Source organism: Schistocerca cancellata, chromosome 6 (genome assembly GCF_023864275.1).
Source record: "Schistocerca cancellata isolate TAMUIC-IGC-003103 chromosome 6, iqSchCanc2.1, whole genome shotgun sequence".
NCBI classification, from domain to species: Eukaryota; Metazoa; Arthropoda; class Insecta; order Orthoptera; family Acrididae; genus Schistocerca; species Schistocerca cancellata.
In genome coordinates, this window is record NC_064631.1 from 410579273 (window position 1) to 410606650 (window position 27378).

The window sequence follows — 27378 nt, forward strand, 5'->3', positions numbered from 1 at the left end:
GGCAGTAGTGAATTCACGTAGTTAATATTTGAATCCAGCACAGCTGCCACAAGCTCAGCTCACTTTTACTCCACTCCTACCCTCGCCATTGCACCACATTAACTAGGTGCTACGTGGACCTTGCTAAATTCACTTGCGTATACATTTTTGACCGTTACTCGCCAGTATTTACCTAATGATTAGTACACTCCTAACCGGACTATTTCACTAAGAGCTGTGATGATTGATCGGGTTCGATCCACGGCCTACAGTGCCCTACAGTTCACACGGTAACACTGCCTACCTGACCCACTTAACTTGGTAGTGAGCTTATGTATCCAATCACCACTGCTAGCAGCAGTGGATAATCCTATCAGCACGACGAGAGCAGCAGACTTACCGTCGAATCCTCCTGAAAATACTTATAACTACGGTCGCCAGCTCTGAAGGAGCAAAAGAATAAATCAATTTTTGGCTCGTTTCAAAGTGAAATGGCTTGAGTTGAATTTAAACTTAATTCTGAATATTACTATTTCTGATCATTCTAGATGATTCTACAAAGCAAATACTCTCTCAATTTCTGTGAGTTGGCTTGGTAATTACTACCAAGACAGTTTATGCAACTTCGGTTAACAAAATTCTATCCTTCAACTTATTTAATGATTTTGGATATTACTCTTTGGACCATTGATACAGAATTAGTTAAGTGACTTTACTTGAAAGGTTGCTCAGAAAAATTTAAGTAACTATAAATAGGCGACTCATTCTGGTGTGACCATTGCTCTTTTCAACATTCTTATACGCTAAAGTATTCTACAACCAAAAGAATTGTAAATGAAAGAGGCGATGGTGGCCTCAGTCTGATTTCACTATACTATGTTTGAGGTTACTACACTTTACAATGAACAACATGCGTCGTAATTTTACTCATTACTATATTCTGTCCTCTACACTTGCATAAAAGAAAACTGGTATTCTCCTTTTACATGTATACAAAGTTCGGCTTAACAATTGCAAGCAGTCTTGCCTTGGGTAGACGTGTCGGTGCTGGTGGTGAGATGCATGTGGCTAACGCAGCTCTTCACGCCTCATGCCCTTAATGGCGGCTGGAACTATGAGCTGTAGCACTCGTATAAGCTACTGCACGTCCGCCATAAAATCTGGGCACAGGAACTCTTACAATCAGCCCCAGTGGCATAGAGGCGGCTTCAACAACCATTCGTCGCGTTTTACTCCAAAAACGGCGACGATATTCCCCTCTTCGCTGTTGCACAATCACTTTTGCGTGAGCACAGTTACGCACGTCCGATCACGTCAACACTCCCCAGGCCATTTCATTGTTCAGTCCCTGTGTCTCCAGCTACCCCTAGCTACGCTCGTATCACCAAGAGTGGGGGCGTTCCCCTACCACCTTTTTACCGAAATCATTTAGTATTTAAGAATATTTATATTTACTACCCTGGAGTCCATACCAGTCATAATAATTTACTACTAGCGCTTTACAACATTAAATTATACAGTAATAACTTATAATTACCAAGAAAAAGAATACATTTGACTCCGAGAGCTTAGTACATTGTCTGACAGGCAGCGCTAATTCCCAGTTTCGCCAATAGATGGCATCAGGGTGCACTCCCTGGCAGTCTCACACAAGTGCGCCCGTTTCCGACGCGCGGGCTCCAAATTACTGTCAGCCCACCATCATTTCAGTTCCGTTACAGACTGTACGGGCTGCCTGTTATCTCTCGGATCCCTGTGTTGCATATTCCGTTCCTGGTAATTTGCATTTCCTTGTCACCTATTGTCGAAGTTTTCCCTCGAATTTCTATTGTCTCGGCCATTACCGTACCTATGGGGCTGATATTTAGTTTCGTACCCTCGGTCACTCTGTGGCTGATGGGTAGACCGATTGTACGGATTTCCGTTGTGGCGCGGCGGTGCATACGGATGCCATTCATTCATACGCACACGACCGTTATAATTTCCAAAGCCATTGCCGTTACCGTAGTTCTTCCCATTTGGGTTGTGCCCATTACCGTTACGATAACTAGGCGTGGCTTGCCCATCCTCATGAATCAGATCTATTGAGTCGAACACTGAAAGAAAATACTCGAGATCATATTCGGGAACAGTTCTTAATTTTTCCCTAAGACTTGCAGGTAACTTGTTCTTTAAGATTTTCAGTACATCGACATGAGATATCGGATTATTCAGTAACGGGTCTTGTTTAGGTATTTTTCAAAATAGCTTCTTAGCCCCCCCCCCGAATTTTGAATGATATGGTACGGGGTTAAATACCTCTCGTCTTAACCTCTCCTGGATAGCTTTTGACCAGTATTTATCTAAAAATGCATTCTCAAAGTGATCATATGTCTCGCAAAGTTCTGACATCTCCGTAGCCCACAAAAGGGCATCACCCTCGGTGTGTCCTACTACATATTTAATCTTTTGAGCTTCTGTCCAAGTCCTGGGCAGTACATTTCTAAAGGCACGGACAAACACTACTGGGTGCGTTCGCTTTTTCTCATTTGAGAATACGGGAAATTGTCGATGTTTTATTAAGCTCTCATCCATTAACAACGCTGTCCAGCACGGCGGAACAGCATTTCCCTGCGGTGATGGTATATTTGTTTCAGCAAAGTTTTGCCCGCTGCTCGCGTCGCGCGTCGACATGCGGTCGCGCGGCGTGGGTTGGGCATTGTTGTCCTCGCCACTGATTTCTCCCACTGGCGGATGGCTGTTTATCGCTCCGCCTACTGCCCCAGGCGATGATATTATCGTACTTTGTTAACTATTTCGTCTCTTAACCGTTGTTCTAACTGTCTGATATCATGTCCTACGCGTTTTAAGATTTCTTCTTCCTTGTCCCCCATTACTTCCTTTACCGCTTCCACATAGGTAAGCTGTTCACGTACGCATTTCTCTGCGAACGTTGTATTTTCGTCCTTTGCATTGCTCTTCACCGATCCATAAAGCTACACAATGTCTGAGTTGATCCTCTTGTGTTCTAACTTGAGTAATCCTACCTCCAATGTGATTTTTTTCTACATTTTCTGGCAGGTCGTCACAGAAAGAGTGTAGTTTCGCTACTTCTGATTGTACATTGTCTAAGCTGACCTGCGTATTCTTTTGCATTGCCTGTAAATTCTCATGGCTTTCTCTAATTCCGGATAGCTCCTGTCGATACATGTGTGTTAGTGTTTCAAATTTTTCGCCCATTATGCCTTTTAATTTCTCACCCATATTGTGAACCGAAATTTGTACTTGTTCATTAATTTCCCTATCCACCTCCGTGGAGATTTATGAAATCTGTTGTGTGAACTTCGTGTCCAGACCAATGAGTTCTGTGCGCAAATTTTTTACCTCGTCTGAAATGTGTGTCATGTTTGTATTAACCTTCTCGATCTCGGACTTTACTGTGGTCATGTCTGCTTTCATATTAGTCATGTCTGCTTGTATCGTTTGTAAACTTGACATTTTAGTCTCTAAACCCGACATTTTTGAATTTATGTCTGCTTTCATTGCATTCATGCTTGTTTGTATAGATTCTGTTAAGGCTCGAAATAAGGCTTGCATATCTTCCGTATTCACTTCCGGCCTACGCCTGTCAGCATCTGCGTCCGTACTACGCGTACTGCTCTCATTTAAAATATTCCCTGGCCTCGAGGTGCCATTAGTTACGTCTACTGTAATTAACATATTGCTTGTAATTAAATGTTCTGTAGTCACGGGCGTCGAAGGCAACAATGGCATGTCGCGCCCAGCATCCAAATAATCACCGCTAAACGGTTCCAAACCACTCATTGTTGCATTTTGCAAATGAACATCCACTACATTGGCATTCTGATTTTCGAATGACATTTCCTTATTGTTTTGACCCTCCAGTATAGAAATCCTTATACCACTGCAGTTATCAAAATAAAAATTTTCTTTTTTAAGATTTTACTTACGCGCTACTTCTCACGCGAAAAAATGCATATACAGTTGTATGTAATTGTAGTCTCAACTGTTCTTCAATCAATATATTTTCTGTACTAATAAAGAAATGTCATTATCTCTACTTGACCACAACATCGTTAATCTCTGAAGCTTTAGGTTCTGGATTTTAGGAAATTGGTGGATGGATTTTCTAATAGGTCTACTGGGAACGCATTCTCTATATGCATTGCGCGGTCCTACCTGATTGTTGTCTTGTAAATGGTACTTCCTCTATTGTGCTTTGTTGTGTGCTCTTGGTATTGTCGCCTTCTTCCTTCTAATTTATTTATTATTTCCTTTTGATAGTATTTCTTCAGTATCACATCACCGTCTCCGTCACATCATCATCGTACATGGAACATAAAGAAATTGTTAACATACCTGCATATTCATTTTCCTAACAATACTAGTACTCACAGTTTTGCCCACTACGTATCGTGCCTGTCACCTGTCGCCACTTTATAATATAGTAAAATAATGGAATAGATGATAATAAAATGCGTGGCTGTTTAAAATGTATTGAATTAATGAGATTAATTTTTCGGAATGAATGACAAGCACAATAAGCTGAGCTATGCCTGGAAATAAGTTCGTATTAGTTCATATTATTTTGAAGGGCGAAGTAGTTTCTTTCTCCACTGTAGATTTGTGCTTACCATTCTTTATAATGCTACGTTTGGTCGCCGTGCTCACCTTTGAAGTCTTGACCGTGTTCCCATTAAGCTTATCGGATCTTCGTAATTTTCCAAAGCACACAGGTAGGCTTCAGTTCTTGTAATTATTGTACTCTTTGAAATAACAACTCACACGAACTTTCTGTTAATAAAACAATACCGTATTTTTCTAAACGGTGCACATATGAAATACATACTCCTCACTTATTCATAGCGACCCCAAAATGGCGGTCTACAATTACTCGTTAAAAATGGCGTGCTTCTCACTCGTTCACTAGCTGAGCGCGCGAATCCTTCCTTCCTCCTACTCGTACCAGAAAAAATCCTCCGTTTTTTAACAACTGAAAGTAAAAAAAAATACATGACGGTAGGCATAGGCTCTATGATGGGCTACCGCTTCATCTTTTATCTTTTCCTTTAAAGAAAACGAAAACATAAAGGAAATGCAAAAGGTTTATCACAGCAGTAGGTGTGCGTGAGATAGTCCCTGCAGTCGCACTATCCTCTGTGCCCTCGGTGGCTCAGATGGATAGAGCGTCTGCCACGTAAGCAGGAGATCCCAGGTTCGAGTCCCGGTTAGGGCACACATTTTCACCTGTCCCTGTTGATGTATATCAACGCCCGTCAGCAGCTGAAGGTATTAATATATAATTCTAATTTAGTTCTGAAAGTTGTCGAGCTACTTACACCGGAAGCAGTGGTGATATGGAAATTGAAGTGATAAAGAAAATTTTTGTAAGGTCTATCTCATGATACAACTCTAGATATGTCAATTTCCTCGGTGATGGTTTCTGCAAAAGTTTCAAAACAAATAAAGAAATGAAACCCTATGGAAATGACATCCAAGTAAAAGAGTTGAAATGTATTGGTCACACTCAGAAGAGAATGGGGTCAAGACTGAGGCAGCTCAAAACAAAATTAGGAAGAAAGCAGTTTTCTGATAGAAAGCCTATTGGAGGTAGGAACAGGCTGACAGATGATGTCTTAGACTGATTGCAGAGATATTATGGACTCTGTAAAAGGCAGAATACAAATGTGTAAGTGATATGAGGAAGGCAGTTTGTGCGTTATTTTTTCATACGATGACGACAGATGCAGAACCTGAGCACAGTTTATTTCCGCACGGTCCATCGTCATGGTGTAAGTACAATAAATTGAAAAATAGAGAAATCTATGATCACAAACACAACTTAGCTGCAGCAGTTATGGAAGAAATCAAACCAGTATTTAGAGAATTAGCAACTGGGACATTACTAGAGAAATAAACCAATATATAGAGAATTTGCAACTGGGACATTACTGGAGAAATACGTACATGGAAAAACACAAAACTGCTGTGAAAGTGTGAATAATATATTTTGGAGCCGCATTCCCAAAAGGATTTTAGTTGAAATTAGTACTTACATTTCCGAGTCTTTGATGCAGTAGCTATTTCCAGTAAAGGTAATGCGATTGTGTGTGAAGTTCTGAAGAGACTAGAACTAGAACTAAGATGCTTCACAATTCAGTCCATGGCTGCGACAGACTCTGAAAGAATAAGAAATACTGAAAGGGTACAAAACGCTTATGGAAACAAACTTCGACAGAAAAATGTGTAAGGAGAAAACTGTTAGATTAGATTGAAGACCCTGACAATGCATCCTATGCAACTTGTACGTTCTATACAGGTAACAGATTTAAAAACTTATTTTCTAAAATTTACATTTTTAAAATTATAAGTACAATTTTCTTTAGAACTATAATACAGGGCTATTACAAATGATTGAAGCGATTTCATAAATTCACTGTAGCTCCATTCATTGACATATGGTCACGACACACTACAGATGCGTAGAAAAATTCATAAAGTTTTGTTCGGCGGAAGCCGCACTTCAGGTTTCTGCCGTCAGAGCGATCGAGAGCGCAGTGAGTCAAAATGGCGACAGGAGCCGAGAAAGCGTACGTCGTGCTTGAAATGCACTCACATCAGTCAGTCATAACAGTGCAACGACACTTCAGGACGAAGTTCAACAAAGATCCACCAACTGTTAACTCCATTCGGCGATGGTATGCGCAGTTTAAAGCTTCTGGATGCCTCTGTAAGGGGAAATCAACGGGTCGGCCTGCAGTGAGCGAAGAAACGGTTGAACGCGCGGGCAAGTTTCACGCGTAGCCCGCGGAAAATTGGCTCATGCCACAACTGGAGACCGACAGCGCCAACTTCATCTTTCAACAGGATGGTGCTCCACCGCACTTCCATCATGATGTTCGGCATTTCTTAAACAGGAGATTGGAAAACCGATGGATCGGTCGTGGCGGAGATCATGATCAGCAATTCATGTCATGGCCTCCACGCTCTCCCAACTTAACCCCATGCGATTTCTTTCTCGTGGGGTTATGTGAAAGATTCAGTGTTTCAACCTTCTCTACCAAGTAACGTGCCAGAACTGCGAGCTCGCATCAACGATGCTTTCGAACTCATTGATGGGGACATGCTGCGCCGAGTGTTGGAGAAACTTGATTATTGGCTTGATGTCTGCCGAATCACTAAAGGGGCACATATTGAACATTTGTGAATGCCTGAAAAAACTTTTTGAGTTTTTGTATGTGTGTGCAAAGCATTGTGAAAATATCTCAAATAATAAAGATATTGTAGAGCTGTGAAATCGCTTCAATCATTTGTAATAAACCTGTACATGTAGGGCTCAGACTTTGACAGCCGTTTTTAATATGTATGTTCACTATTTTAAAATGTTTCTGCTGAATTTCATTTTACAAAAAAATTCTATGAGATATTCTATGTGATATTATTTGTTAAAATATTAGTATTCAGATAAAAAAATATTGATTTTACATAATACAGTCCATTGCTCCCAAATATTTTAAATAGTGAATAAAGCCTGTCAACAACATGTGAAAGTTTCATCGTAATATCTTAAGTAGTTTCCAAGAAGAATGTACATAAAACTTTTAATTTAGCAAGGAAAGAACGGGACCCCTTAATCAGAAGGCTGTCCGTGACAGAACATTCCACCAAATGCCTGACATGAAGGACCATTAATTTGTTTGATAAGAGACTCATAAGCGACTGCCTGAGGCAGAATGTTGCATATACATCATGAGAGGTTCTCCATTGTCTGACAGATACAAAAAGATCCGTTTTGCCCTTAGAAAGAAACGACTTTAGTAAGATTTCGGTACATCAAATGAAATTACTGTTATTTAAACAAAATATGACTTACTTATTCCTTGCCTTATTTAGAGAAGTATCGAATTTGCTATCAAGATTCTACTAAAAGGAGCTAATGCGTAGGCGGTTGATTGTAATTACTGCTGCTCTGCTTATTCTCACAGTGAAATTAATGATGGAAACCAATTTTACCCGACTTTTAATCATAGCAGGTGCATGTCATGCTCACATTGCAAGCAGTAAGACACAAGTTAGCATTTCTTATAATTTATTAATTAATTTACCTCTTCGTCATCCAATGTCTGATTTGATTTTCATTTTAGCTGAATTAGGAAAGGAGCGAGGAGTGTAGACCCAGATTATCAACTGAAGCGCTGGGAGCGAAAATATGGTATGTCACATTTTGTTAAAAATTGAAATATGGTAACCCAGAGACTATTCATGTGGTAGGCCACCACGACTTCACGTGGTTGCAACAAAAATCCAATAGATGGCACGGTAATACACATTCTGCTAAGCCACAATTGCATCATCGTAGATGTATGCCTCGGTATCCCACAGGGCCAAGTAGAATTTCTTCCTCTAGAACGCAAAAGAAAATGATAATGCAATTGAATTTTGAAGGTCTTAATGACAGTAATATATTTTTTGAACTACCTGGTCGTGAGTATAATCCGTCCAATGATGAATAAATCGATGACAATCATAGTATCAACAATTACGTATTTGGCTCGGCATACATTTAGGTTATGTTGGTTAATATATTTTGATCTTGGAAAACTAATCACGTGCTTTGTGTGCATATTAAGAATAAATAGCTTAATTTAAAAAGCTTAATTTAAAACACTATTAGACTATCTTTTATGAACTATATCTACTTTTTTGCGTTATAAACATATTGATCTACTTCCTGTAATCGTCTGTGCGTATTTAATTTGTTAACAATTTCTGCACTTGAGAAATCAATGTTTGCAGACGGATGAAGTTCGGAAGCTAACACCTTAATATCAGTGTTATTGTAGATTTTTCAGTTCTCTGGAAGAAGAAGGAAAACACAAACGAATCTTGAAAATACACGAACCATAACAGAATCATTTGCAGGAACAAAACGCAGAGGGTGGAAATAAAAAAGTTCCTGTGAAAAAATTAAAAATAACCAAAAGAAGGAAAATAAACAGAAGAGGAACGCAGATCCTGAGTACACAACGGATAATGAAGGAATAACCATGGTAGTGCAAGAAACAGTGTTTTGTAAAGATTTCACAAGAATTTGGGGAGAAAAATATTTTCAGAATTCTGAGCCATGAAAAAGTGTGATCCACAGAAATAGTATTTGCATAGGCGACTCAAAGTCATCGCAATTAAACATAGATAAACGAAGGGGGCTGATAGAAGTAGAAGATCTAGTAGTATGGTGTATACGATTTTGAAAGATTCGATGGAAGTGATAATTTTTCTAAACATACACAGACTTCAAAAATCGAAGGGAAGGGTTGAGATTATGGTTAAAAAACTAGCTTTTGGTCAGAACACTCCTCCTCTGGACCAGAGAGGCGTTCATGGAACTAGAAATAATGCTTTAGTGACGGTCAGAGAAAGCATGTAAATGATCACAGTAACGAAATTCCGAAATACAGAAGTCTTTACAGCTAGGAAGATAACCGAGACAGGGTTTATACTGGACACAAACAATTAGAAGTATTTATGATGACTATGTCAATAAATTCTGCAAAGAAAATGCACTGTAGCCAGTTTCCTTCGACAAGTACATAAATCTTCAGAACACTAAATATATATTTTAAGCATCCATAGAATGACACTTGTAAAACATGTGACACACTTTCCTTGAAAATTAACGACTGCAAATTAAAAAAATGACACCGGAATTCCATGAGTCACAAGTTCAACAAGAATTACACCGTACAAGAGCACAAATGGGATTTACAAAAATAAAACCCAATATAGATTTACCTAAAGCTGAAGAAGATACTTATATGTTCACATGCGATCCTGAACAAGCACTGCTTCTTCCAAAACTGAGTACTGGCCCAGCGTTTTGTTTCAGGAAACAGTGGTGCTACGGTTTTAGTGTATTGAATCACAAAAGATCATAGACATATCGAGAAATTTAATGTGAGAAGAAAGAAATTTGTTTTGATAAGTGATAACTGTGGTGGCCAAAACAAAAACTGGTCTGTGGTAGCTTACTCATCTCATTGCTTCTGTTCACTTTGAACATGTAGAACATCATTCCCTTTCTTTGGCTGTACAATGCTTCCTTCAGAACAAGTTTTTGGCCATATAGAATACTATGTAAGAAGGCATGGACAGGCTGTGTACGTTCCACAACAAAGGATAGAAATTGTAGAAAAATCTTTTCAAAGAAAGAAGCTAATAGTAACGAGAGTAATGCAAAAGGATTTCACAAGTCTGGAGGAACACAGGAATATTTTATAAAAAAGACTGACCAAAAGGAACCTATTCAATTCAAAAATGCAGTTACTTTCTCATGTTCAATGGATAACCCAATGAAGTTGAACATTAAGCACCAATAGAGTGGCCTGGATTAAACAGTAAATCTTCGTCTGAGATGTCAAATTGGATCACCAGCTAAAGGAGTCTTTCCCTTAAAGTACAATGTACAGAGAAGAGCAGATGCATTAAAAATGAAAGAATTTTATCCCTGAAAGATTACATTTCAGACATCTTCTCAGAACAAAGTTACAATTAACTGAAGACAGGTCACAGACCAGAAGGAGAGTTAGATGAAGAGAACTGTTGAGCAATGATAACTGAAGATATATAAATACAGTAAATTCCTTTGTACTCAGTAACAATGTTCACTACATTTTTCTTACTTCTCAGTGTGAAAGGGTGCAAAAAATATGTCAGAATATGTTGTAGAACTCAAATTCGTGAAACATCATTAGACTAAATACGTTTATTAGTAATAATAGGGTTCATATCTGGTATCAATAAATTCTAAGAAGAGAAAAATACACACACTCTTAAATATACTGTATATCTTTTATACCATATACCAATATTAAGGTATTGTCATAAATATACTATTTGTGTTAGGTTATAATGTTTTCAATAGATGTTACTCAGTACTCATTCCTTACGAGTTATGTGACGTTAAACATACAATCATTTGCCTGTTAATAAGATTGTTTCCTTATGTGTCACTGTTTGTATGAGATAATTTTGTTTTCAGTTGATGTTTACTTAACAATGAACAAATGGCTCCGTATTAGTAGAAATAACTTTTCATGTTGAGAAGATTATTTCTTAAGTCTATTTGAATTGGACAGTTACATGTTACACAGGGTGACAGAGTACAGTTTTCTCAGGAATTAAATGATAAATATAAATGAGCCTTCCTAATGAAGTAACACAATTATTTATTTTAAAAAAACACCTTGGTAACCAATATTTCAGATGAATTTTCCCACGATAAACATATTTCGGTTTGAGCTTTGTGCATACTGTTATTAATTATGATTTTTGTGTTTTTCTTAAGATGTCTGGCACAGAATTATGAAAGGCTTACCTACCATTTGCTGTGAGGTAATAATGTTCGAATATGAGTGGTTGAATTTTTTGTTCTTGAAATGCCAACATTTGTGTTATTGTGTGGATAAAGATACACATGTTTTGCAAAAGTACAAATGGCGAAACATGTCTAAATTAAGGGACTTTCATGTACAAGAGGCGTTCAGTAACAATGCAAAACAATTTCTCTCCACTAATTTCGGTTGAAAGATGCGGAATTTGATAGGGACAGAAATCTGCCTTCGCAGGACAGAGCGGATCAGGTTGTGGTTGTGGAAATGGGTCGAAATCAGTTACTGTTAGTTGCACAAAACACACATTTTATTTTCCTGAAGACACTTAATGACATATGCCCTTAAAAGGATTCAAAAACAGTACAGCTGAAGGCCCGAAAACAAGTTATTAAAATTGCTTCAAGACATAAAGACGGCTGAAGGCCTTAGTTAAAAAAAAGAAAAAACATACATAAAAGCTCGGCTGAAGGCCACATATTGAACACTGAGGAACTGAAGGCTTCAGGCCTGAATAAGAAAGATTTAAAATAGAGAAAATCTCCTTTTTCAAAATAAGTTTTAAACAATTCGATCTTGACATCTTAATTTAAGTCGGCTGAAGACCTTATTTTAAAACTGAAGCAACTAAATTAATAGACGGCTGAAGACCTGGCACAATACTTGAGACTAAAAGAAAATCACAATCTAAAAACAACAGAACAATGGTGCTCAGAAGTGCTCCAAGGGTCGGCCTGAGGAGGTAACTCTAATGTAAGGTTAGGTGGGATAGGCAGCCAAGAATAAGATTAAGTAATCAGATGGCAATCGTAGCAGCCCTTTTTCTGTTTTCGCTTTTTCGTCTAATAGGTGAAAGTTTGATTTTATTTTTTACACATTGACTGTCACTGAAGGATTTTACTTTTATTTAATATTGTCCCGGCTAAGTATCAGCTTGATTACTTTTAAAACTCAATGTTAAACGTGGGTCACTACACGTATAGTCTTCCCAACTCTGAGAGAAAAAATCTTTAGTAGCTTTACTACCAATGTTTACCGACGACGATACTTTAACCTTTCGTTCAATTGTTATAGTTACGAATCGCTAGTTTGTTCTTGGCATAGATCACGTAATCTTAACGTTTATTAATCTAAGTCAAGACTTGTATTATGTTTCAAATTAACAACGTCATTTTATTGACAAGAATTATTAATAAATAGGTTCACTCATACGATCTCATTCAAAGAAGTTCTTTAATTAGATGTGTAAGTAGGATTCCCACTAACATCGGAGATGTTAGATAATATCCTCTCACTTTCGGTAAATAAGTTATTTCTATTTAATATCCGCAAAGTGTCATTAACTATGATCACTAGTCGCTTGAAGTTAAAGTTTCCCACTATCACAATTCAAAGTTCGAATCCGGTTAAAATTCTCAATTCCGTAAAGCGTTTAAATATTCACACGAATTGACGTTAAAGCCAAAGAGATTACTATTCACCTTCCCGTTTATTTAATCTGATGAATGTCCAAATTAAAGTCTTGAATTGACAATCCCCAAAAACAATCTCGTCACGATCTATTCTTGTTCCCCGCTTAATAAAATCCCAATTGTTGTCCTCTAAAGCAGTACGTCCTAAATAACTTCCGAACTAGAACAGACTAGAGACTGGAGTATCGTAATTACGATGTGTGGCTATTTATACTTTAATAAACACTATCTTTGGTGTCCCAGACCTACGTTCTGTGACTGTAATACTGATTTCCTTACGTATTGCAATAACCAATATTTTAATATTTTCCACTGTTTTTCCCCTTTCCCATGTTTCTAAAATTTCTAATTAAATTTTCCTGTTCTTTTCTTTTGTATTCTATACTAGATATTTCCCTCTATTTGTTTTTTATTTATTTTTCGTAATTACTACTTGTGGAGGGACTTGGGTCATTTTGTGATTTGATATTTTACGGACATGGGAGCTAATCTGGGAGCAATTTTTGTTTTTTCAACAGCGAGAGGCGCTGTAGGTTGTTACACAACCCAACCCAGGGACGGCTGAAGGACCGACCAACAAACTAATCAATTCCCCTCCGGCCGACCAATGGCAGGACAACGGAAAATGTTAGAAAGGACGAAGATAAGTCTTCAAAATTGGCTTGTAAAAACAACCAAGGCACAATAACCACTCAAAAATATATACGAACACCAAGGGCTGTCGAACTACACGCCTTGCCGGACAGAATCTTACGGCGAGGAAAAACGCACTGCGGGACACTACGTCAAAGACCTCACTGCGGAGACTTCCTCGCTGTTGTGTCTCAACCGACCGACTGCCTACTCCAGTATGCAGACAGCATTAAAATTAACTGCTCAGTCGAAATCACACAAGCTAGACACAGTTCCATGACAACACTTCTCAACACTTCCACAACTCCTTGTGGAACAACAAGGACGAATCACGAGTCGACACACACAGAGAACCCGTAGCAGTCAGTGACCAAATATACGTCGTCCGATGAGACGACCGACCGAACGACCACCCAAGGTCGTCCGCACTCAAGTCACGTGTGTCACCAACGGGCGGGTGAGTCTTGGCTATCCGGACCTCACTGCAGCTCCATCCTGACTCAATTCCATGTCCGTTCTGAACTCGGAGACACGGCGACCCGGGAACACTGGCTCGGACCCAACCATGCACAGGTAACACTTGCCCATTGTCCACCCGACATCTCTGTAAAAGGAAGGAACCGACCCTTATCCGGCAAGATGACCAATTGACGAGGCCCAGAAACGGTCAAAGACCAAATACACGGCTCCCGATGTCACAGCCGACCGAACGACCAACGATCGGTCGTTTCCGCTCCAGTATCCTACCGTCGGACCGTGCATGTGTGTCGCAAGCGGTCGGCGAGTACTGGCTGTCCGGACCTCACTGGCACTGCGTCCCGACTGGACTGCCGACACACGACGACCCGGAAATACATGCGGTCGCTCCAGGGTTAGTACGACAGTGCACTTATCGATAAGAGCTGCTGATGCCACTCACAGGCAAGCAAACCAGCATCTTAGTGACGCCAGTAAGTTGAATAAAACAAGAAGATGGCGACACCGCAAAGGCAAGCTGTCAAGCAATAAACAGCACGAACGCGAGCGGCGCACGGCTCAGGGACATCATGGAATATTCCTACTTGAGCCCCTAAAATTTCATGAATTTGTGATAGATGGCGGCGCTGTACGTAGCCTTGTAAATGATGCCTGTAGCAGAGGTGGATACCAAGTTTGAAAGCTGTCATTGAGTTCCTTTGGCAGAAAACCAGAGCCTCGTAGATATGCAAAGGCGTTTTTAGAATGTTTACGGGGATAGGGCAGTGAACAAAAGCATGGTGAGCCGTTAGGCGAGGCGTCTGTCATCATTGGAATAAGGTGTTCCAACCTGTCGTGTGTAGGTTGGCCGCACTCGGCTGTGAGTCATCCAAGGCAGGAAAGTTAGGACACTCATTCAAGGTGATCGACGATCACAGTCATATGCCTCGCTGCACAACTGGACACCTCTGTTGACAGTGCTCGTCCACCAGTTGGAGTACTCAAAGCTGTGTGCCCGCTGAGCTGCTCGCCGCCTAACAGAAGACCATAAAGACAACGAATGACAATTTTTGCGGGATTCCTTGTGCGTTACGAGGCTGATCGTAACAGTTCCTTTGTCGAACATTGCCATAAGCGATTGAACATGGCTTTATCACTCCTTATCGGAAACAAACCGGGAATCCATGAAGTGGCACGACTCCACCTTTACTCGGAAGAAAAAGTTGAAAGCCGGTAAAACCATAGAGGTGGTTTTCTGAGACTCTGAAGGGATTATTCTGATGTCCTCCCTCATGGTCAACGATCAGCTCGGAAGTATGTTGTGCTACCATCACGAACGCGAAGAAACGACTTCAGCGCCTTCGTCGCAACAGAAAGGCAAAAGAACTTGTCCTTTTTCATGTAAACGCAAGGCATCGAATAAGTCTGCCCACCCGAAAGGAAAAATGGTTCAAATGGCTGTAAGCACTATGGGACTTAACATGTGAGGTCATCCGTCCCCTAGACCTAGAACTACTTAAACATAATTAACCTAAGGTCATCACACACATCCATGCCAGTGGCACGATTCGAACCTGCGAACATAGCAGCAGCTCGCCTAGAACCGCTCGGCCACAGCAGCTGGCCCACCACCCGAAAGGAGCTCATAAAATTCATTGGACTGTTCTTCCTCACCGATCCTACAGCCCGGATCCCGCACCTTTTGCTTTCCATTTGTTTGGCCCAATGCGGAATGCAGTCCAAGGGAAGCAGTACATTGATGATGGGGAGCTTACTTATTCAGCAGTAAGTTGGCTCCGTCGTTGACCAGTAAAGTGGTACCACGCGGGATTACGGGCCTTCCTCGTAAGGTGACGTAAGGTCGTCTCATTGAACGATGATGATGTGGAGAAACAGAGGTTTGTAGCAAAAAAGAGCGGGGAACAATCCTTCGATGACAATCAGGTCTCAGTTGAAAGCGTTACTCGTCACTGAAGACAATTCTCTTCCAGTTAATGAGATTTCAAACCGAAGACGTGTCTTGAGACGCCCGTCATACACCTAGTATATGAGCCTGAATGTCGTCCCCCCCCCCCCCCCCCTTACGGCCCGACTTCTTTGATTTCATCTGCGGCACACTTACAGTACAAGCAGTACACCGACGACGTTCTACTCCCCGTTTTGTTGCCCTTCATGGTAAGCCACCCTGGCCTTACATTTAGCAGCATAATGCCCGCCCACACACAACGAGAATATCCACTGATGGTTTTCGTGCAGGCCAAACACTACCTTGGAAAGCATGGTCGCCCGGTCTCTCACCAACTGATAAAGTTTGGAGCATTAACATCTCGGGATTTTGGTGACATACCGCTCCAGTTGGACATAATTTGGGACAGTTCCTCAGGAGGATATCCAGCAACTCTAGCAATCAATGCCAAGCCGAATGTCTGCTTACATAAGGGCCAGAGATGGACTAATGCTCAATTTATGAAGCACTATCTGTTGAATAAATGATTCAGTTTTGCTGTAGTTGTAATTATTTGTTTGACTGCACATGTGCATCACACCTACTGATTTCCCTTCCACTCAGGGAATTCGTATGTGGTGAGTTGTTTTTTTCTTTTTCTTGGAGGGTGTCTAATGTCAAACACTACCAACGATTTTGCATTTATAAGAAATTAACTTGGAAAGGAACTCTTCGAGTTGTCAAATGTGATAAGGGTCTTGTCTGCATCTGCAGAACCCTCAGGAAGCTTGCGCGGAGTACTTTCGGGGTGGAAATAAAGAAAAGCCCTTCCGTTTGGCCCTGCGTGAAATGGCGCTAATATCGCAGCGACTTCACAAAGCGGTGCTGAGCCCGTGAGTCGATGGCGGCGGCGGCCCTGCAATCAGCGCGGCGCCGTGGCCTCGTAATGAAGACGGCTTTGTCGGCGCCGCCCCAGACGCCGCTCTCCACCGGGACCCGCCTGTTAACGGCTGCTCGGGCCCGAGCTTTTACGAGTCGTCCACGCTGCCTCAGTTTTGTCCCCATTCGAAAGGGGTATAAAAATATCCCAAGACCTGCGCTGGACATGAAATTAATCTACACCTATTGTTTATTTCAATTTATTTGCTATCCAGTGAATCTTTGGTTCTCCATAAACATTCGCCAACGTAGTCTTGCTGAGTATATCACAGGAGGAAAGATCCAAAATGTTCCCGAGCCGCTAGTGCAAAATCGTCCACTAACTGTAACATCTACCTGTCTTTAAAATTCCTTCCTGTCCTCAAACTCCTCGGATTTTGGTTGCTTCTGGTAATTTCCAAGAATGATTGCCTATCGAAGTCGCTGGGTCCAAACGAAGCATATCGATCGTGCGATCGTAAATCGATCATGCGACTCTGGTAGCGGGCGTTATGAGTATGTTTACGTTGGTCACTACAGCAACGACAAAAGAAGAGCGTTACAATAATACATGTAATTGCAAAGGAGACGACTTACCTTACTCGTCGTCGGTGTTGTCATGTGAAAGTCCATTACGGTGGTCTGGATGGATAATTTGCAAAAGCGAACCATGTATTCTTCCTGATACTCGTTCGTTTTCCGCACTGTCCGCAATGAAACAGTAACGGTATTTGAGCATCTAAACTGTTCTTATGAAGTTTTACACACTTCGCACCACCACAGTCTACACAGTCCCTTCTTTCCTCGTCCGGTAGTACTCGATATTTGCGATAAAAAGTCGAACAATTTTCTACGCTGGATAAACATAGAATTAGATCCTTCCATGTGAGAGAATCCGCCGAAGAAACGTCAAGAACACCAGACATCCCACTCACTAACGACATAAATCGTCTGGGTTTCCCTAGCAACTCACAAATAATTCGCGGATGTACGTAATTTAGACCAAGTAAGGGAACGACAGTAAACAGATAAAAATGACGATCACAAGCAATTGATCACAACGCCCGCCACCGTATTCGCATGATCGATTTCCGATCGCATGCTCGATATGTATCGTTTGGACCCAGCGACTTCGATAGGCAATGATTCTTGGAAATTATCCCAGCGTTGAGTGACAAGTGCTTTTTCATTAAAGTGGAAATTTTCAAGAGTATTAGTGCTAAGGATGGTTCTGTAAGTTGACTGTGATAGCTTCACGCCCTTCTGCCTACCCCACGTTCGTTACCCATCGTGCCAGTCCCATCAACAAAGTTCATAATTTGGATTTCCAACAGGCAGGGTTAATGACAGACAGCAATATATGTTAACGAGTTTGACGTAGAAAACAGCCAAAGTGGCGAAATTTAGTACATTTTATTTCACTGATGACCAGTTTCGTGTATTAACACCTTTTCTCAAAACACCCAAACAGAAAAGAACGGTGCATTCCGTGATAATACCGAAACCATAGTAATATTGTATGTACTTGCGTCTAAGTCAAGTTTTCATTGACCATTAACAGGACAATTGTCCCTTTCATCATTCGATAATCCTAACCGAGTTGGCTCCTCAGTCGTCTCCAGTCGTTGGCTGCCAACTCGCCTACCCGCCTAGCCGCCTGTATCATCACCCTCCCTCCTACTCCATCCCTCAGTCTTCTATCGCAAAGCAGTTTCAACAGCATCCCTTTTTGTAACCTAGAAATCCACCTTGAGACGTTCCCTTTCTATCAGCTATAGCCAGACATTCTTTCCTTACATCAAAAGTACCAACCTCCTGACCACCCTCATTCCTTCCTGTTGTAACGTAAAGGCTTTAATTGAGTCTAAAATTAATGAAAAATTATAAAATTATTCTTTGCACGCAAAGATCGATATGCGAATATATTGCAACGTAGCACGCTTACCGATGGCACTGATAAAATTGTACCGGGTATGATGTTTACAGTCACTTATCTTGTCCTAATGCTTCTGCAAGTTACCCTCTGTAGTACTGGTTTACAAAACTCGTGTGCTCCACGAAATTACAGGCCCCTGCGACTTCTGCTGATGAATTAATAATTTTTAGTCGGTGGGTTTAACTTACCCGTAAAAATTTGAAGGCAACGGATAACGCAATTTTTAGAACCGCTACAGAAGACACCTATTCAGAGCTTAACAGGGAGCATGGAGCTTTTAATTATTTTTATTTGTTAACCCAGCATGCGACTTAGGTAGGGATTAATTTGTGGGGGTTTGCCTGTCATCTCAAAGGGATATCTTAACAATCCTATTTTCCATTTTCTAGGGAGGTTTGTCTTAACACTACCTGTAGCATTTGAACAATTAGTCATGTATCTATTGGAACAAATTGGTACCAATTCTTATGCAACAGCAGGGGCTCTCATATTATACATTATGACAGATGGTGTCTCCAATAAACAGGATTTACTTTCACCACGTAATTATGGAAAGGGAGAGGGGAGCGCAGACCTGGCTTCAGTGGAATTTTATGCATGCACACAATTATACCTAAACCCATACCTTCTATTAATATTACATTTAATTACTATAGATCACGCAAAACAAGTTCAACAATAGGCACTACAAGTGAACTCGCTCAGGGTGGAAGAGTATCTGCCTAAATATTTCAAACTTCATTAAAACATGCGCCGAAGAGGGGGTAGCAAGTGGTCCACCTGACCATGACTAGCAATTTTGGTTTAATCCTACGTCCCGAAACAACACCACGTTATTGACCTGGAGGCGCAAGAACATTAATTTTATTGTCATATGGCGGGAAAATTTTGCAAGTCTCCATACCAACAGAACAAATGTCAATAAAATCGCAGCCTTCTTCGATACAATAGTTTACCCTGAATATTTGGTAGCACACTCCATTGTATTTAAATAAAAGTAGTTATGGGGGCACAAGAAACATTTACTATCAAACGGCGTGAAAAATTATGCAAGTCCTCATTTCATCAATAGGCATTAAAATCGGAACTTTCATAGATCCAAGAGTTTAACCCGTATATTTTATGTAACGCATGTCATTGTAAGTAAAGGAAAGATATACTGGTTATCACCTTGACACTAGTTCACACGTGTGGCAAAATTGGGATAGCCAACAGAAATGCAAAAATTCTGACACACAAGATTATTTTTGTCGTGTCTTCCACTCACGCACTACCGTATAATTATTTATTTGTACTTTGTATAAATTGATCTGGCCTACCTTCCTATTAACGGCCGGTGACACAGTTTCGCGCCGAAGTGAATACGCGCACGTTTCGTGATTCAGAATTCTAATTCTCTGCACAAATGTACTATCCCGGAATTGAGTTACACGGAACTGTAATAAAGCTTCTGTACATTTTTGGAACGAAACTACACTTTACCAATATGGCGGTGGCTCCAACCGACCACATGGCGGGTAAACAAGTACAAAAAGAAAATATATCAGAAATAAAAGAAACCCCAAAAATCACTGAAAGAAACACCACATTACAATACACTAAATGAATTAACTTCTGTTACGCTCAGAGTAATAATACGACCGTAAACTTAAGGCCCTTGGTGCGTACCTGACCAAGGTACAAACCCAAAGTTCTTACTGAAATTTAATAAAATTACGAAAATAAACTCCCTTGTGGGGGTTTCGCGGTAATTTCACGCTGAACCTTGGTAACGAACAGGTCTGAAACATTCTAATACCTTTGATAATATTAACATAAAACTGAGAGCTAAGTCTTCAACGTCTACACAGCGCCGCTACCCAGGAAACAGTGTCCTGCGGGCCACGTCGCCAAACCGTTGCACGTTCCGAAGCGGGGGTGGAGGGGGTGGTTCGCCAACTTGACAGAGCCAATACTTTTGTCTTCGCGACCTCTCTGACCTGACTTGCACACTTCGTCTTTGCCAAACTTTTTCGTGCTTGGGGGTTGGTACTACCCTACCACAGAACCACTCTACTCATGCGATGCTACAACCTCTGACTAAAGCTTTCTGCTGTTTCCACAAGGGAAAGGATGCAGGGAAACGTGGCACACACTAAATAAAATAAATAAACGCCGTTTGGTCCATTCTCTCCTGCTTGTTACCCTCTGATTTATTTCTGCAGAAAAAAACCCTCTCGCTATTAATTCTCTTGTACAGTAAATTTAATGAGAAAAATATGGAACAGTACAACAAGCTCCGTTTCAATATAATATCAATTAAATGATGATGATGATGAGGTCCCATACTCCGAGGAGCGTAGGGGACGATGCAGGACACCCGCACCGCCGTACTAGGCAAGGTCCTAGCGGAGGTGGTTTGCCATTGCCTTCCTCCTCACTTAAATGAAGGTGCATAAAATATCAACTATAATATGATTAAATGAAACTAAACCGAATGAAAAAATTCCAACACAAAAATTAATTAACGTAGAGTAATAACATCTGGGAAATACATTTGTCTTGATAACATATTTAAGTGATTAACATTGTAAGGTCACTAGTTTATTTAGAAGCGAGGTAAGCCATTGCAAACGTGAAATGCTGGTACATTAGTAAGCAGTATAACCGTCAGAATGTTGAATGCAAGCGTGCAAACGCGCCTGCATTATGTTGTACAGGCGATGGATGTCAGTTTGTGGGATGTAGTTCCATGCCCGTTATACTTCATCGGTCAGTAAAGGGCCGATAATGCTGTTTGTGGAAGACGTTGGAGTTGTCGTCCGATGACGTTTTCTATGTGCTCGATTGGAGACAGACTTGGCGAACGAGGAGGCCAACGAAACATGGACACTCTGTAGTTGATATTGGGTTCATCTACATCTACATCTACATGGTTACTCTGAAATTCACACTTAAGTGCCTGGCAGAGGGTTCATCCAACCATTTTCATACTACTTCTCTACCATTCCACTCTCGAATGGTGAGTGGGAAAAAAGGAACACCTAAATCTTTCCGTTCGAGCTCTGATTTCTCTTATTTTATTATGATGATCATTTCTCCGTACGTAGGTGGGTGCCAACAAAATATTTTCGCATTCGGAAGAGAAAGTTGGTGATTGAAATTTCGTAAATAGATCTCGCCGCAAAGAAAACCGCCTTTGTTTCAGTGACTGCCAACCCAACTCACTTATCATATCAGTGCTACTCTCACCCCTATTGCGCGATAACATGAAACGGGCTGCCCTTCTTTGCACTTTTTCGATTTCCTCCGTCTATCCTACCTAGTAAGGATCGTACACCGCGCAGCAATATTCCAGCAGAGGACGGGCACGTGTTATTACACGTGTCTCTTTAGTGGGTTTGTCGCAACTTCTAAGTGTTCTGCCAACAAAGCGCAGTCTTTGTTTCGCGTTCCCCGCAATATTATCTGTGTGATCTTTGCAATTTAAGTTGCTCGTAATTGTAATTCCTAGGCATTTAGTCGAATTGACAACACTTAGATTAGTGCGATTTATCGTATGCCCAAAATTTATCGGATTTCTTTTAGTAACCGTGTGGATGACCTCGCACTTTTCTTTGTTTAGTGCCAATTGCCACTTTTCGCGCCATACAGAAATTCTCTCTAGATCATTCTGTAATTGGAAATGATCGTCTGATGATTTTACTAGACGGTAAACAACAGCATCATCTGCAAACTATCTAAGGGGACTGCTCAGACTATTACCTAGATCATTTATGTAAATCAGGAACCTTGCGGAATGCCAGATATCAGTACTATCTTATTCGATGATTTACCGTCTATCACTAGGAACTGTGACCTCTCTGAGAGGAAATAACGAATCCAGTCACACAACTGAGACAACTGAGACGATACTCCATATACACCCAATCTGATTAGTATTCAACTGTGAGAAACGGTATTAAAAGCCTTCTGGAAACCTAGGAATATGGAATCGATCTGAGATCGCTTGCCGACAGCACTCATTACTTCATGGGAATAAAGAGCTAGCTGTATTGCACAAGAACGATATTTTCTGAATCCGTGAAGGTTATGTATCAATAAGTCATTTTCATCAAGGTGATTCATAATGTTCGAGTACAGTATATGCTCCAAAATCCTACAACAACGTACGTGGGCGAGCGTTATCCTGCTGTGAAACGCCCCCTTGAACGCTGTTCACGAATGACAGCACGACTCACCAGACTGACGTACAATTTGCAGTCAGGTTGCTTGGGATAACCACGAGAGCACTTCTACTGTCATACGAAATCGCACCCCAGATCTTAACTCCAGATGTAAGTTCAGTCGTCTAGCACGCTGGCAGATTGGTCGCAGGACATTAACTGGCCCTTATCTACCACGCACAACAGGCACTGCATCGAGGCACAACCAGTTTTCATCAGGAAACACAGCAGGTCTCCACCGTGCCTTCTGGAGGGCTTTCGCTTCACTACAATGTAGTCGCAAATGGCCTTGATGTTGGGTCAATGGAATACATGCTACAGGGCTTCTGATTCGGAGCCGCCCTTGAAGTAACCAATTTTTTAACAGTTCATTGTGTCACTGTGGTGCCAACTGCTGCTCAAATTGCTGCTGCAGATGCATTACGAAGTGCCAGAGCCATACGCCGAACACGACGGTCTTTCCTCTCGGTAATGCCCTGTGGCCATCCATAGTCCGGTCTTCTTGAGACTGTACATTCCCACGACTACCGCTGCAAGCAGTCATGTACGTTCCTGCCAAGTACTGCACGTCTAATCTCAAAGGTAACTAACGCCCACGACTGTTACGGCGTGTATTTAAAGCGAACCTGATGTGCATCCTCATAGTGGTGCTACTACCGCTACTCTTATGCGACTGGCACGAAATCTAAATAGACCTCATATTCCAGATGTAGGATGATGCGTACCAACTTTCATTTTCGTCACCCATTTCCTTCTTGATGTTACTATCTTTTTTCCGTCAGCCGGTAGATTAAATTAGATTAGATTAGGTTAATACTTGTTCCATAGATCATGAATACGACACTTCTACATCTACATCTACGTCCATACTCCGCAAGCCACCTGACGGTGTGTGGCGGAGGGTACCTTCAGTACCTCTATCGGTTCTTCCTTCTATTCCAGTCTCGTATTGTTCGTGGAAAGAAGGATTGTCGGTATGCCTCTGTGTGGGCTCTAATCTCTCTGATTTTATCCTCATGGTCTCTTCGCGAGATATACGTAGGAGGGAGCAATATACTGCTTGACTCTTCGGTGAAGGTATGTTCTCGAAACTTCAATAAAAGCCCGTACCGAGCTACTGAGCGTCTCTCCTGCAGAGTCTTCCACTGGAGTTTATCTATCATCTCCGTAACGCTTTCGCGATTACTAAATGATCCTGTAACGAAGCGCGCTGCTCTCCGTTGGATCTTCTCTATGTTTTGTATCAACCCTATCTGGTACGGATCCCACACTGCTGAGCAGTATTCAAGCAGTGGGCGAACAAGCGTACTGTAACCTACTTCCTTTGTTTTCGGATTGCATTTCCTTAGGATTCTTCCAATGAATCTCAGTCTGGCATCTGCTTTACCGACGATCAACATTATATGATCATTCCATTTTAAATCACTCCTAATGCGTACTCCCAGATAATTTATGGTATTAACTGCTTCCAGTTGCTGACCTGCTATTTTGTAGCTAAATGATAAAGGATCTATCTTTCTGTATATTCGCAGCACATTACACTTATCTACATTGAGATTCAATTGCCATTCCCTGCACCATGCGTCAATTCGCTGCAGATCCTCCTGCATTTCAATACAATTTTCCATTGTTACAACCTCTCGGTACACCACAGCATCATCTGCAAAAAGCCTCAGTGAACTTCCGATGTCATCCACAAGGTCATTTATGTATATTGTGAATGATGTGGAACGTGTCAGGTTCGTAAAAGATGTATGTACAAGGTATTACTTTACACAAAATATTGCATGACACTAATGTTTACGTTGTTGTTTTTTTCCCTTAATTTCTATCTAAAAATTCAGCCTATGAATAGAAGGCGTTGTCATCTATAAATTCTTTTAATTTATTTTTAAATGTTAGTTGGCTATCTGTCAGGCTTTTGATGCTGTCTAGTAGGTGATCAAAGATTTTTGTGGCAGCATAATGTATCCCTTTCTGTGCCAAAGTCAGATTTAACCCTGCATAGTGAAGATCATCCTTTCTCCTGGTGTTATAGCTATGCACACTGCTACTACTTTTGAACTGGGTTGGATTATTAATAAAAAATTTCATAAGTGAATATATATATATATATATATATATATATATATATATATATATATATATATATATACTGTGAGGTTACTGTGAGGATCCCTAGATCTTTAAATAGATGTCTGCAGGATGATCGTGGGTGGGCTCCAGCAATTATTCTGATTACACGTTTTTGAGCAATGAATACTTTTCCACTCAACGATGAATTATCCCAGAATACGATGCCACACGAGAGCAGTGAATGAAAGTAGGCATAGTAAGCTAATTTATTGAGATTCTTATCACCAAAATTTGCAATAACCCTAATAGCTGAACTCAGACGTTTCAGCAGACCATCAATGTGTTGCTTCCAGTTTAACCTCTCATCAATGGGCACACCTAAAAATTTTGAAAAGTCTACCTTAGCTACAGACTTTTGTTCAAAGTCTATATTTATTACTGGAGTTGTGCCATTTACTGTACAGAAATGTATATACTGTGTTTTATCAAAATTTAAGGAGAGTACGTTTGCTGAGAACCACTTAATAATTTTGTGAAAAACATCATTTACAATTACATCACTCAGTTCTTGGTTTTTGGATGTTATTACTATACTTGCATCTTAATCAATGTGGATTGGTAAGCCATTAATGTATATCAGGAACAGTAAAGGACCTAAGACCGAACCCTGTGAGACCCCATACTTGATAGCCCCCCAGTTTGAGGAATCAGCTGTTTTAACATTACATGAACCACTTATTTCAACTTTCTGCATTCTTCCAGTTAAGTATGAATTCAACCATTTGTGCACTGCCACACTCAGAACATAGTGATTTAGCTTATCTAAAAGATTTCCATGATTTACTCAATCAAAGGCCTTTGAGAGATCACAAAAAATACTAATGGGTGATGTCCGGTTATTCAGAGCATTTAATATTTGATCAGTGAAAGCGTATATAGCATTTTCTGTTGAAAAGCGTTTCTGAAAACCAAACTGACATTTTGTTAGTATTTTGTTTTTACAAATACATTACTTTCTCAAAAATTTTTGATAAAGCTGTCAGAAGAGAGATTGGGCGGTAGTTGTTGACATCCGACGTATCCCCCTTTTTATGCAATGGTTTTACAATGGCATATTTCAGTCAATCGGGGAAAACACCCTGCTCCAAAGAGCTATTACATACGTGGCTGAGAATCCTACTTATCTGTGGGGAACAAGCTTTAAGTACCTTGCTGGAAATGCCATCAATTCCGTAAGAGCTTTTACTTTTTAGTGAGTTTATTATTTTACTGATTTCAGAGGGAGAGGTTGGTGGAAATACAGTTGTTTCAAACTGCACAGGTATGGTCTCTTCTATTAGTTGCCTTGCCTCTTCTAGTGAAGATCTAGATCCTATTTTCTCCACAACATTTAAAAAATGATTATTGAAAATATTTTCAATTTCTGATTGTTTGTTAGTACACTTGTCATTCAGTTTTATGGCACTAAAGTCTTCCTGTGCTCTTGGTTGCCCTGTTTCCTTTTCAATAATATTCCAAATTGCTTTAATTTTATTATCAGAGTTACTGATCTCAGACATGATACACATGCTTCTGGACTTTTTAATAACTTTTCTTAGTACTGCACAATAGTTTTTATAATATTGAACAATTTCGGGGTCAGTACTCCCTCTTGCTGTTAGATACAGTTCTTTTTTATGGTTTCAAGATATTTTTATTCCTTTAGTTAGCCAAGGTTTTTTATATATTATCTGGGAATTATGTTTAACTATTTTATTAGGAAAACAATTTTCAAATACCCTTAAAAATGTATCTTGAAATAAGTTACATTTCAAGTTTGCATCGGGTTCCTTATACACTTCATCCCAGTCTAGCTGCTGTAGGCTTTCCCTAAAGTTTGCAATATTTATATTGTTAATTGAACACACTGCTTTCAAAGTCTGATTTGATATACTGCATGGAGCTAAGTCATGTACTGTAACTAGCTGTGCACCATGATCTGAAAGACCATTCTCAACAGGATAAGCATTTATGTCCTTAAACTTATCTTGGTCTACAAAAAAGTTATCTATCAATGTACTGCTTTTCTTTGTTATCTGAGTAGGAAAATCAATGACAGAGCTCAAATTGAAAGAACTGAGTAATACTACAAGGTCATTGTTCCTGTTACACTCTTTCAGGGAATCAACATTGAAATCCCCACAAATGATAATTTGCTTCCCTCTGTCTGACAGATAGCACAACAAAGCATCCAAGTTTTCTAGAAATAGCTGGAAATTCCCTGAGGGGGACCTATACACTGTTACAATTATGAAAGTGCCATCATTTAGTTTAAGTTCAGTGGCACATGCTTCCAATTTGTTGCTCTACACAAAATTTTTTAGTTTCTAAA